Below are 14471 nucleotides of genomic sequence, written 5' to 3' on the forward strand. Positions count from 1 at the left end.
GGGAAAACAATTCGCGGGACGCTGTCAAGAATTCTCGATCGGACTTCGTCCCGATGCTATCTCCAATAGCAATTCCAATTCTTCGGCGAAATATTGTTCGTTTATCGCGAATTCCTCGTGTTTCTGTCTTTGGCATCGAAAATTATTCGTTCTTATCGTAGATTTATTAGTTACTGGTAGAAACTCTTAAAGACATTATGTAACAATCTTTAAAATTTTTGACGATTTTACTTTGTTTTAAGACTCGTTCAGATTAGTCAAGTTGAATTCAAGCGGCTTGAATGCAATATTGAACAATTTGATTAATGTGAACCTGGTATTTATTTGATTTGAAATATCTTTTTAAATTTTTATTTCGTCAAGGCACGTTCAGATTAGTCAAGTTATTTGAATTCAAGTGATTTGAAGCAACTTGGTAAATGTGAACCTGTTATTTACTTCAAATATCTTTCAAGTTTCTATTTTGTCGAGACTTTAGATCAGTTATGATATTGAATTCAAGCGACCTAAATGCAAGGAATGTTGGACAACTTGATCTATGTGAATGTGTTATTTTACTTGACTTGAAATATGATTTCAATTCAAGCTTCAAGTGAATTTAAGATGCTTTTAACTACTACACTTACATTCAAGTACCTTAACTAATCTGAATGTGCTTTTAGATTTAACTTCGTGTAGTGTTCAGAAACTTTATATATTATTAAACCAGCTTACAAGTAATAGTTTTCTCCTTTTAACGAAAACAGAAGAAAATGATTAATTTATAACAGTCAATAGTTTATACAGACTGTACGATAAAAATAAGAAAACTTAAAAATTTTAAAAGTCAATTCTATATGTTAAAATGGGACAAAAATCAAGAATAATGAAATTGTGTTTAGGATTTTGTTTCAGAATTATTAATTGTTGTAAAAACGTCTAAAATTCATGTGAAATATGTCTGATTTAGAACTTTCTTTACTGTCAGAGTGCATTAATATTAATAGGATCAGATGCAACGAAAGCAGTAGAATAAGTTTCGAGTCAGACATATTTGAAGTGTATTTTAGGCATTTTCTCAATAACTATTATTCAAAAGTCGATATACAATCTAAATTAAAATAGACTATTTACTATTCACTATTTGAAACAGTATTTTATCCAGCTCTGGTTATAAATAAATGAATCATCATATTTATTATTTTGGAATTCAAATTGATCTTAAGTAGTTAAACTCTATAAGGTCAAGTAATAAAATCCTCTGAGTCTAAAACGTGTAAACTCTAAAGAATGAGAGCACTTTTTCAAAAATTCAACCCAAAAACAATATAGGCCTAAACAACGCAACATTTTCTTCGATAACGTTTCATTATCTCCCGAGAAAAGGACAGCAAAGGGGCAAGAATGGGAAACGCAAAGGTTTATTGTCTCTCGATTTCTGCGGCACACAATGCCATCCAATTTAATGATCGCGATCTGAAAATGCAACGGAAGCTTCCTTCTGCCCGTTTCGCATTCCATTGTCGCTGAAAACAATGAACGATACTCGACATGCTCTTCTCTCTTGGCCCACCTTTCTCCCCCTTTATCATCACGTGTATCATGTTTCATCGAAAACACATCCTTTCACTATATTTTTCATGAATTTTATGTGCTCGGCACCTATCAATAACTGAAATGCAAAGCTCGAAGAGTTATCACTCTTCCAGGAAGAATAGACAAAAGTAGAAAAGTAGAGAGGAATATAGGGGATACGAAAGGTAGCAGATGAGAATGAGGGAGAATAAAAGGAAATAAAGAAGTACATATGGAGAAGTACAGAATAACAGAGAACTATACGTCGAGGGGTCGTATTCGTTCATCGAAAGTTCCATAATCGCGATGAAGTAACGTATTTGCTGCTTTGAAACACGACTGTTCATGAACCTGAGCGTGTTCCTTCGTTAAGAGGTTATTATTCGCCTGACCCCACGTTTGTTTGTTTTAATCACATCTTCGCCCTACTCTCATTAGCGTTTACGTGAGATCATTGTTTCGAAGTCGGGGATTGAAGGGCAGCGTTTATCGAGAGGGTTAATTGTTGAATTTTGCACAGAGCCGAGGGGTGAATGCGAAATGAGGCGGAACTTTATTCGAAAGCCGACTAAATTCGGAAATAATTTAACGAAATACTTTTAATACGATAATTATTTACGTTATTATTGGAGTTAATATTTTTAACGTCTACTTCGTAAGTTTGTAGATTCCTCTATCTCTGCTTTGCACTCTTTTACAAATACATGACTCAAAAAAATGATAGCATGGATAAATTTTTAGTAAATATAGGCCAACTTTGATTGTCAATAATTTCCCGAAAAATCATCATAGGATCAGAATTCTTTTTTATATTCAAGCCTGAAATCTTTACTTTAAAATACTAAGTATCAATTTAAAGTTTAATGCATCTCTACCGCTATAACCGTTTCAATCTGAGGACATATTTGTCATATTGAAAATTGTAAAGTTTGATGAAATGCACGGACTTACTAAAATTTTTTTGGGGATGTTATTTATACTATTTTAAATAGTGTATAATTATATTTCTCTATCAAGCGACAGATAGTAATTTTCTATTAAATTCATGGTAAGTTTATTCACATAAGTAACACAGGGTTGACAAACGTGGAACATTTTGAAATGACACAGATAAAGTCGAACACGTGTAACACAACATGTTTATTATTTGGTGCAAGAAAACCAGAAAGTGTTGTATTAGCAATTTGTTATGCAATATCATCAAATAATAACTCGGAAAATTAACAAAATATTTTAATATTATTTCAAGATGCTCTGATTCAAATAATAGAATATTTAGCATTTTTGTTCGTTACATGGAAAACAAAATAAACATTAGAAATATTTTAAAATGATTGTAAAATGCTGAGAGCAAAAAATCTTCGTAATAAGAACGACGAGGACTTGTATCGAGCTTATCTTACGTTAGATACCTAAGAAATGCTTTGAACGATCCTTTTACTTATAGCTAAGAGAAGAGCAAAAAAGAATTAATACACGTAACCGTTTGAAGCAATTCATCGGAGCTCCATGAAAAATTTAATCAATAAGCTGCAACGAAATTTAACAAATTTTTGAAGAACTACATGAGGCGTTACGTAATGACTATTAAACAAATGTTTTAACAAATGTGTCTCAATATTCTAGAAAGAAACGTGAAATCTCGAAGGGTTCCTTCCAGCAAACTAAAACTTGCCACTTTAAAATCTATCGTATCTTGAAATGACTGAAAGCCATTCGATGAAAACTCAGTTTCGTAATTCAATTCGAATTTCTTTTGGCTTTCATTTGGCAGAATGAAAAGGAAACCTTTCAGAACTCAGAAAGAAAGGAGACAATGAAAAGTAAAGCAAATCTCGATGATAGTACGAAGTTAAAAGTAAGAACAAAAATACAAAGAGAATCTTTTCGTACGTGCACTAAAGTCGTAAATAAACCTTCATATTTATCATATACAGAAAAACGTTTTTTCACATACAAAAAGAGAATTATCATCTTACTAACAAATTTAAATTTTATTTGGAATTAACATCAAGATTGAAATGTTTGAAATTCATCACGTCACATACATGTATCATACCAGAAATGTAGAGTTTAAACAGACTTTTAATTTTAGTAAACTACTATTAATACTCTGCAAACTAGTCTATCTTAATTAATAACTTCAGAAGCTTATCTTTGACAACTTTTAAACACTATATCACGTTAACTAAATTTGTCACAATGATCTATACTTTGTAGTCTCCAAAAAAATCACAAACTTCACCACTCTCTCGATCCTTCGAAGCCATGCAATCCCTTCATTGAAATGCAAATAAATTAAAAGTAAACTTCATTTTCAAGTTCCCCTCGGGACAAAAGTTAAAGAAATCCAGTAGAATGAAAAATAACCTTGAAATACGGTCCAAGAGAATCAGTTATTTAACGAGGGAGAGAACGATACCGCGGCGAGATCTTCTTGCAAGGCTCGCGGGCACGCCCTAAATTCCGCTTCATGATTTTCAAAAGCTCCGGTGCTTTCGAGAACGCTGAAAGCGCGCATTGAATGGCACTGCGTCTACGCGATATCCTGCTTCGAGGGCTGTCTTCGGTAACTTACGGAAACCCGCTAAATGGAACGGCCAACGATGAAACCAATAAGCTGTTAAGGAAGCTGTAGTGCGCAGAATTACGGATCGAAGGTTTCTCAATATCACTGATTTCATGGGGAGAACAGCAATTTTACGAATTATTATTATTATTATTTTTTCGCTTGTCTTAAAAAGATCGATTGAATGTTGGATTGGTGCATCTCTGGAGAAAGCTTCCGAAATTGTTTTAGTGGGCCACTTGATTGCCGTTTGTTGAACCGATCGAACGAAAGCGGCGCTCAACGAGGTAATTGACTCTGAAAGTGAATGACAGAGTCAGCGAGGTCAGTTGGGGTAAACGGTCAGTGGTTCTAGACCGGTTCGCAATCGCAAACATTATGCTGAACAGCATTTTAGATGTTTCAGGTTGTGACAAGATCTAGTTCTGAGAGAAATGAATAAGAAGATTGATCATTTCGAGATTGATTAGGGTTAACCTTTAAAATATGTTCAAATAGCTCAAACACTTTAATTTACAACAGTTTCAAACCCATTCACATGAATTTCAAACGAATAAATTGGACAAAAGTTAATATTTTTTTAATTGAATTTATAAAACTTGTCAATTTAATTTCTCTAAATGAAGGCAGTAATGGAGGCATTCTTAACTTGATTTCTTTTATGAATTTCATGGAAAAACGGCTTCCAAAAATATTTCGAAAATTTCCAACGAATTTCCAATCAATTAAAGCTCGACAAATAGAAAATGCATTAGTCTCAATTAAGAGGAGTATTCCAATATCGCTTTATTTGATTGCAAAACGTCCAGTAAACTATTCAACGAAACGGACAAAAATGGACTTCATAGGCATGGGAGCGGAAATCATTTGTTTCCGAGGTACAAAATGTTCTCGACTATGTGCTAAATATAATTAATGATCAAGCAACCGAACCATTTGAAGGGCGCAGAAATTGGCGCAATATAAAAATTGAAGGAATATGTACTGGAATAATCAGCGAACACGTGAAGCATAAATACACTGTCGATCGAAAGCTTGAAATTATTTTACAAATTAAAAGAAAATAAGAGTTTAATAATATTAAACAAATAAATATACATAACTGTAAGCAAACATATCTTTTATTCAATTGCATCGAGGTAGAGAATATTACAATTGTCAATGAAAATATCAACTCTGAATCGAGAGAAATTTTCTTATAAAGATTCCATAATTGACTAACAATTTTAAAACGTCTGTAGTAAATAAAAAAGCAAGATCAATAATACGTATTCATAGATTAATTTACATGTCTTTAAAACATAAGTAATTGTGAAAATGGAAAGTACTACGCTGTAAGCTATGACACTTGACTTATCCATACAATTTCAACTTTCTACGTTTAACTCCAACAAATTTTTAACTTTTCCTTTATTTTTAATGCAGAAAGTAAAGTGGCTACAATTTGAACATATAAATTGAAGAAAGTAAAGCCTTTCTCCTGTATCTGACCATATCACTATCACTATAAACAAAACCATTTTCTGATCAAGATATGACTCTTTTGAATAAAAGAAGGATCACAAGAAATTTCCAATTTCATCATTAAGCTCTTCAAAGAAATTAGGGTATATATGTAAGAACATTTAGTTTTTCTTAAATTTGTGCATAGTTGTAAAAGAAACAATAAAAACTGTTAGGGCAAACATTCCCTAGAAAATACTCTACTATTAACTGTATTTAACTTGTACAGACGTATCTTAAATGAATATCTACATGTACAAAATAAAACAAAATTACTCTATTTGGTCCTAGAAAATTTCTGTCTCAAGAGGTTAAAGACCTTCGATGGAAGTCAAACAAGCTAAAACTTGTAATTTTAGATGCCTAATCTATACTGGTCTCTCGGATTTATGAACTACTTGTTGTGTCTGTACAGCTCCCACCAGGATCGACGTCTAGGTAAACAACATAGATCAACGAAAAAGCGAAACGCAGACGTCGGGTTCAGGTTCTGTCGACGCGTATCGAACAACAGTGGTTATTTTTGCAATGAATAAAGCGGCAGCGAATAGGTGCTAGACGCACGGGAAATGCGCTCGTTAGAACAGCTTCCTCTTGGCTGGCTGCCGCGTATCCCTGCCTCGAGTGACAGCCAGGAACGCGCATTATGCCCTGCATCACGGATCGTCTCTACCAGACACCGCTTCCCGATGTTAATAAACACGCTATCTTACGAGATCGAATCCCTCAGCTAACCGATTTTCCTCGGTGAATTCGAGCAAAATTCGTGTTACTGGTCACGTCCACACATTGGACGTGTGGCACGTTAACGCGAAACGCTGATCAACCGATCGTGGCTGCTGCTACGTATAAACAGATTTGTCTTTTCGCGAAGCAAGGCAATGAAATGGGTGTGTAATTATAGAGGGTGTTGGAAGGATAAATATACTAAATTGCACGTAAATCGATGTGAAAGAATTCATTTTGGAGCCCGGAGCCAAGGTGTATTAAGTCACATGGAAAAAAGTGGAATTGATGCACTCTGATTCTGGGATTCAGAGTTAGAAACATAGAAAATTAAATTTTCATAGTTTTTTTTATTTTTGGCTCAATTTTCGAGAGTAATGTGGTTGAGTGTTTATCAAAAGAGACTGGATATTTTCTGAGACTGCATGAAAATATGTTTTCTTATATTTGAATATATTTGTTTTAACAATTTTAAAGTGCGGTAACTAGAACCAAGAGTATTACTGATTATTAATTTTTAGAAAGGTATTTGTTAACAATTTTTAGGGCTACAAAAGTTAAGAATTCTTTTCCATTTTATCATTATTGTTGTAAAATAATATAAGATGATTTAAACACTACTTATTTTGATTATTCATGTGTCAAGGAAATTCTGAACATTGGTTAAATTTTTCTTAAACGAAAAGAATAATGGTAGATTCTTTCATTTCTGACCGAAACGAAACAGAATGTAATATATACATAGATACTATAAATACTGTAGATAATATAGGCACATATGTATATGCCAAGTACGTAATAACACGAGAAAAGTTAAATGTCATATTTTGTTGTTCGACCAAGTGTTAACGCTACACTGACGAAATTCGTACGAACTATTGTAAAGTACTGTATAATTAATTACCAGTCATGCATGTACTGCGCCTATGACTATCAATTAGTTTCGTGAAATTGTTCGAAAATTATATGCACGTTCATTGGGCTTTCAATTCCAACTGTTTTGTATTTTCCAGTGAAACTAAGTTGTAACACTTTTAATAAGTAAAGATTCATGACTGAATTTTCTTTAATAGCAATAAATTAGTAGTCATGAATATGAAATTTCATCATAGTTACCACACTGCTTAATTTTATCTTGTAACATTTTTCAGTGCTTTTAAACCACTTTTTGAACAAATGTAGATTTTTCTCAAAAATAGCAAGTATTTTAAATTTTGCAAATAACAAGGACTAAAATTAAAAAATATCTGGAAACTCTCCTTTTTCGGCTGTAAATGTTTTCTGTAAAGTTTTATGAGAATTGTTAGGAGATTCATTGCGTTCTAACCTCAGAGGACAAACACTGCTACACAAAAGAAAATGTCGTTCTGTTTTCTCTAGTAAGGACAAGTACGGTCATCGTTTGCGACTGGGGCAAAGAAAATGAAAACAGACCTCGTGAATGTAATCTTTTTAAAGCTTCTTACAGAATACTATGTTTTGGTAGAAGATGTTTACAGCTAGAAGAGGACGGTAAACTAACTACCCTCTTTCATTCCAATAATGAGTAAACTAAACTCCTAAATTTAGTTCTCCATTGAAAGAAATCTATAGTACAATAAAATTATTCTCCATTTTCTGAACTAATTTTAATACACATTATACAAATCGTGAACTTTTTAAAAAAATTGAATACCTAACTCTGTATCTGTCCATGAAAAATTGCTAACAAATATCTTTCAATAGCAAATTAAATAGCATTTCCACATTTTAAATGAAATTTCTATATTTAATAAAAGATAAAAAAATTTTCAGATAAAAATAAAATCTTTTAAAGAAAAAATGTAGCAATTTGTTTCGCTCCACTCTACTTTCACAATTTTTCTCATCCAACAATTGCTCAAATATTCCATTAATCGATATTCCGATAATTGATCATTCCGTCAATCGATGTCCTGATAAACAGAATTCTATCGTACTCGTACTACACCGCAACAGATGAATTCTCGGCGTAAAAACTGATTAATTTCTCGTTCCAACCGAGCTTTAATGGGTACTTGACGTGATATAAACCAGCGGTTTAATTCGAAAACAGAGGAACAGAAAAAGGGACCATAATCTTGGCCATAGAGCTCAACGAAATTCCACAATTATTTCCAAGAGTAACAGAGTTAGTGGGATTCTGGTTTCATTCGAGAGGGTAAGACAGAAACAACAGCAGAAATTAAACCGCGCTAACTCCGCTAGCCCTTCATTGTGGTCGGTGTACTTAAAAGCCCATTAGCGTGGCCCAATAAAAATTTGAACTTACCGCAACACGGCAAGCCTCTCCTCGTAATTCTTGCAGATTCCACGAGAAATCGAAGTCACACCGCTAATTAGCTCTCTCTCGATCGATCCACCGCTGCTTTTTCTTCGCCACCAGTTATTTAAATACCACTTCCCAGTTTTCACTCCAAAGTTATGTGCGCAAACACCCCCACAAAATCTGACTCCTCGAACGAATCGGCGACGAGGCTGAGACTTTTTCAACACTATTTACAGATCCTATCGGAAACGAAGCAAAGACCGACAATTCGCCCGTAGGTACTGACAACCCGAACGCGCGACATTATTACGCTTAATGGAACAAGCGTTTACGTTCGTTAATGGCCCGCTCGAAATCGTTCGCCTTATCCCTTGCGCCAGACGACTAGTTCACGAGGGAACAATATTAATTACGATAATTCGTAATCGGTGCATGGGAGAATTGCACGCTTCCGTGGGCGATTTATTTTCGTGAACCTCGAGGACTGGAAGGTCAACGCGAGTGGAAGCTCGCTCTGTGGAAGAACGTGGTCGAACAGGGACATCAAATATTCAGCAAATGCCGTTTCCGCTCTGACGCATTCGCGTCGCGGTGGCTTAGAAAAAATACGACGTGTTCGTTCAAAAATTCCCTTTCGTTCAAATGCAAATCCTCAGGTGTCGTATATAGAGCTTCGTTCACAGTTTCTTCGGTTTAATTTAGTCCGGACATTTCAGCTTCTCTAATTTTCTCTTCAACTCCACGATGCCTCGAGTGTTCGTTTTAATCTCCCCGCGGAGGAGTGCCGACATTCTAGTTACTTTTTACGTCGTCAAACTCCCTTCTCCCTTTCGCACCTCCACACACTCTGGCTCTTCTACCTGAACGTCCTGATCCACCTTTAATAGTATTTCTTCTCACCTCGCATGAAACTCCCATCGTGATTACTTGGTGCCACGATCTATCGATATTCTCAGTCTCCAAACTTATCCTACATTTCAACTTCTGGACGCTCTAATCTCTTAACACTTAACATCTCTTAACACTAATCCCTTCAACCCTTGCAATGTCTTAATTCCCATCAATATTTTCAACCAACCAATTATTATAATAGAAACGCGAGAACTATACGGTACACTTTAGAATCTATATCAATTAATATCAAGTTCATGAAAATTGTTTCTTTTAAAAGTACACAACGATGAAATAAATACGACGATGTATTAAACACTGTGAAGTTTCACTGACCACGCTCAGAAAATCACAGCTCGATTAGCTGTCGCGATATTCGAGGTTCGATCGTGAGAGCAAACCAGTCGTTCGAATTACGTAGCAGGACGGCGGGTCGCGTTCCCGGGAAGCGGAAGTAAGAGGAGCGTCGGCGTATCCGCTCGCAACGGCGGCCGACGTCGGACTGCCATCGGCCGCCACTGACAACGGCTTTTATCGACAGCGGGACACGTCGGCCGCCTCGGATAAGCGATCCTTCGCAGCACGTGGTAAGCAAACTGTTCAGGTTTCGTCGTGGATATTTCTGTGACTGCAGGGGAGAGCGGGGTTAGAAGTAGCAATTTGACTGTGGACTATGCAGAACTATGCAAGAGTATGGACTATGGACTATGCAAAAACCATTACACTTACGACAAAAATGTTTATGTCAGACTTTTAGATTGATATTTGATATTATTGAGTCAAAGGAACTTTGCTTTGTAATAAGTAACATCAAAGTTATTGGTAAAAAATGAGAATTGGGTATAATATCACAATTGATTCTTACTCTTTGGCGGTTGTAGCATGGCCTCGGGTCGATAGTAACAGAAATTTGTTTTTAAAAATTCAGAATATTTTTGAATAAGAAAGGTAGTGTAATTATATTCATAACAAAATTTATCTGCAGAAAGAGTACCATACTTATTTATTTCTGATTTTTTATATGAGTCATATTGACCCAGAGTGACAATAGAGGGTTAAACGAATCTTTTCACTTCAAAATAAGGGTTTAAAAAGACATAGCTCCACAAGATAGTAGGGGAAAAGTGAGTATCCCCGGATAGTTAAGTGAAATATCGGTATCATTTGTTAAACAAACTGTAACTAATAGACAAATGTGTTCAACACTGGGAAGGCATATGATAGCATGTTATTTGTTTTCCTACGCAGCTCAGTACTCGAGAGATTCAACTGTCCGGGGATACCCACTCCCTTCCTATTGAAGTTGAAAACTTTAACGTCAGTATCTCGAAAACAAAAACACGTGATTTAGGTTATTTTATCCAGCAGCTACAGATTTGACATTATGAGAAAGGAAATTCGACTTATTACGAAAGCCACGAGGGCGGAGAAAAAACAATGAAATTTACAGGAATTTCAATTCCTGGAATTTTACTACCATGAAAATTTTTTGAAAAGCCGAATTTCATTTTGATGTTTAATCAAGGAAAATAAAGAATGAGTCTTGTTACTCAACATTTTCATTTGGGAATTTTTAGTGCTATAAATGTCTTTTTGTGGCGATAAAATTTAGTTACCATTGGAATCATAAAGTATCCAATGCGTGGAAAAATGAAATTTAGATTTTTATTTGTTTATTGACAAATGGAAAAGGGAGAGAAGCTGATTGCAATTTAGTTGAAATTGTAAGACATTTGACGTGCCTATAGATGAACGAAATTTGATCTTTTTCCATAGAATGATGGAAAAGATTGAAGATAGGATTCCCAAAATTGTATTTTTTAGAGAAGCCTTTCTACAACAATGGACTTCGTGCAGCGTTTAGATTCTAGGATATTCAATACACGAAAAATTTTGAACTAAAATTGTATAAATTGGAAAACTATTTGAACATTGATAGTTCTAAATGTGTATATCAAATTTTAACCTTTTGTACTCAAGAGGCTTCGTTTTATAAACGACTATGGAAAATATTTACACAAGGAAATCCTTAAAATTAAAATAACAACCTTTTGTGTATTCTGCGAACATGCAGTATACGTATTTATTTATTTGTAACTAACTGCCCTCACATTATTACTTACGCACAATTCTCACTCCTACAAATTATATTTCTGGAACATCGAATGAAATGCAACTGCAAATATTTAAAATTATATTTCCTAATATTTATAATTATATTTATTGTATGTTTCTGAACCTGAATCTCCAACATATATTCCAACGTTTCATTAATGTTTATTTTGTAATTATGAAAACAAAAGAGCTACATACATATCAGTTTAATTATACATTCCTCCTGTTCACATAATATCATCATGTTAGCAACAATTTTGAATAGAAATATTATCCTGTAAATCGGCAAATGTGCGGTATCAAAAGAACGATTTGAAACAGAAGTTGCACCCTCACATTCGAGCGAAATGCATTTTGGCTCACAAAAAGGCCCTCATTAACGAAATAATTACGCGTGAAAATTTGTGCAACACGACCACTTTTTACGTTTCCTCTTATATTTCTCATTTGTAAACACAAAAAAAATTGTTACACTTTTCATCCCAGATATTTTCACCGGTTTTCTGCATGCCACTTCATTGTAAAGGTATAATTCCACTGAGGAAACAGTAGGCGATTTGTAGCATGCCACAGTATTTTTTAAATTAATTAGTATATACACATTTTACAGAAGTTTAGGTATTAATATGAAACAATATTATTTCAGCAATAAAGTTAGTAATATAATTGCGTTAAAGTGTTAAACTGTTAATAATAATACAGCAACAAAATAAGTCTTCCTTGTTTCTTTGAAAATCACAAACTAAAATGACATAAATTTCACTTCATTATGGTCATACAAAAATATGTCGCTAATAAGAAACATTCTGTGCTCAAAAATTGAAGAATATTATAATACCTCATATTACCTGCTATTTTAAATATTATTAAAGATGACAATATTGTACGTGTATAGAACAAAAACTTAGTGTTTCATGACTCTATCCTATTCCATATAGTTCCCTTCTCTTTATTTAGTATTCACGTACACAATATAGATTTTGACAACAGACGTAAAAAATTTTAAGACTTAATTTTACATGTTAAAATAAGACGAAAATGAATATAAACGAAATTGTTCAGAAAACATCTAAATCTCGATGACATCAATTCTTAAGAAAAGGCCTAAAATAGACGTGAAGTGTGTCTTATTTGGGACTCATTCCACTGCCGGCATCCATTAATTACTAGTCAGGTCAGACACAACGAAGTCAGTGGAATAAGTCTCGAGTCAGACACATTTCAAGCGTATTTTAGGCGCCTCCTCAACAATTAATAACTCGAAGACGAAGTCCCTGCATACAAAGTGCCCCAGAACTAGTAATACAAGCGAAAAGCTACTGATCCTACATGAAAAGTAAGTCGAAAATATAAATTAAAATTTGTTAACATCACCTTTCTCTGACTCTCGAGAAAATTGAGTTTGAATTACGATCAGGTACAAATGTACGCAAGTACAATTTTAATTCGCAAAAGGTAAGGGCAACACTCGCGGTCTGACCATTGACTCTTTCTACTGTAAGGTACTATCCCTGGCAAAAAGTGTTCGATCCAATTCAACAATATGAAGTTATTTAAAAATACTGTAATTTTTAAATACAGTGTGTTTCTGAATAACATGTACAAGAGAGCAGGAGATGATTCTTTATCTTTTTGATTTTGATTAAAACTAAGCTGAAAACGAAAAAATTTTGTTCTTTATTTTTTCTTAATTTTTCATAGTTTTCAACTTAGTTTTTGAGATCATCAAGTATGAAACTTTTTTCATATTATACGCACTTACGACTAAAATACAATTCAGTCAGAGAGGTATAATGTCAACAATCTTTGTAAATGTTTAAATGATATTTACAAGTTACTGCATTCCGGAAAGGAAAACAAAAAAAATGAATTTTCTTAACTATTTTGCTCTCTCTACAAATGGTAGCAGATAAATTTCCGTTACAAACACCCAAAACTCGAAAACTGAATGTAAAATGACGATTCATAATCACAATGAAATGACGATTCGAATAGCATGTTTTAAATCGTAAATCATCTTATCTTAGATAGAAATACATATAATACGAAACGAATCTTCAAACTTGATTATCTTTGAAAACTAAGCCAAAAACGAATAAATTTTATTCTTCACACTTTTCTTATTCTTTCATAAAGAATCACGTTCTGCCCGCTTATACATGTTATTCGAAAATATCCTGTATAAAATACTATCGTATGAATATAAAGCAAATGGGAATACTAGATGGGCTTGGTTCAGTAGTACTTCACGCTTTTAGAAACTGCAATATTTTTACTTAACATCTTATTATTATATTTGATCGAAAACTTTTTGCCAAAGACAGTAGAACTTCCCCTTCTCCTCATTCACCCCCCAAATATCTAAAACTGTACTTTGATAATCTAGTCCTTGTCTAAACTTTAAAGTCAATTTTCTAAAAAACGAAGCACAATATCAGAAACTTTTATTCCATATCCTTGACCGATTATTTCATGTACAATCACCAGCTTTTCTCTTGCGCCACCAGTTCTGTGACACCCTGTATAAGTGAGATAAGACATTTACTCGCGAGTAGAGCTGGGACGATAACTTACAGACCAAAACCCCGACAATGAGTTATCAAGATTCACTGGTCCCTACTCTACCCATCATTGTGTAATCCTTCATCCCTTCGTTCTTCGTTTATCGATTAACCGAAGCTGAATGGGACGATTCGATTATCCACCGCTACTGGTGTCAGCGTCCACCGTTTGGCGTTTTTCGAGCGGATCGAGGCGTCGGTATCATTTTAATTCTCGAAACATACTGGGCACAATTTATTCGGGATGAATGTCATCAGTAAATAT

General features: G+C 34.2%; 1 protein-coding gene across 1 annotated transcript in view; it reads right to left on the reverse strand.

Annotated features, from left to right (window-relative positions):
• Positions 1 to 9667, reverse strand: part of Oamb (Octopamine receptor in mushroom bodies) — a 151163-nt gene extending 141496 nt beyond the window's left edge. The window contains exon 1 of the mRNA XM_076384723.1: positions 8643 to 9667. The gene's annotated coding sequence lies outside the window, so the exon portion shown is untranslated. The remainder of the gene's footprint in view (positions 1 to 8642) is intronic.
• Positions 9668 to 14471: the final 4804 nt, after the last annotated feature.

This window comes from Calliopsis andreniformis, chromosome 9 (genome assembly GCF_051401765.1).
Source record: "Calliopsis andreniformis isolate RMS-2024a chromosome 9, iyCalAndr_principal, whole genome shotgun sequence".
Lineage (NCBI taxonomy): Eukaryota > Metazoa > Arthropoda > Insecta > Hymenoptera > Andrenidae > Calliopsis > Calliopsis andreniformis.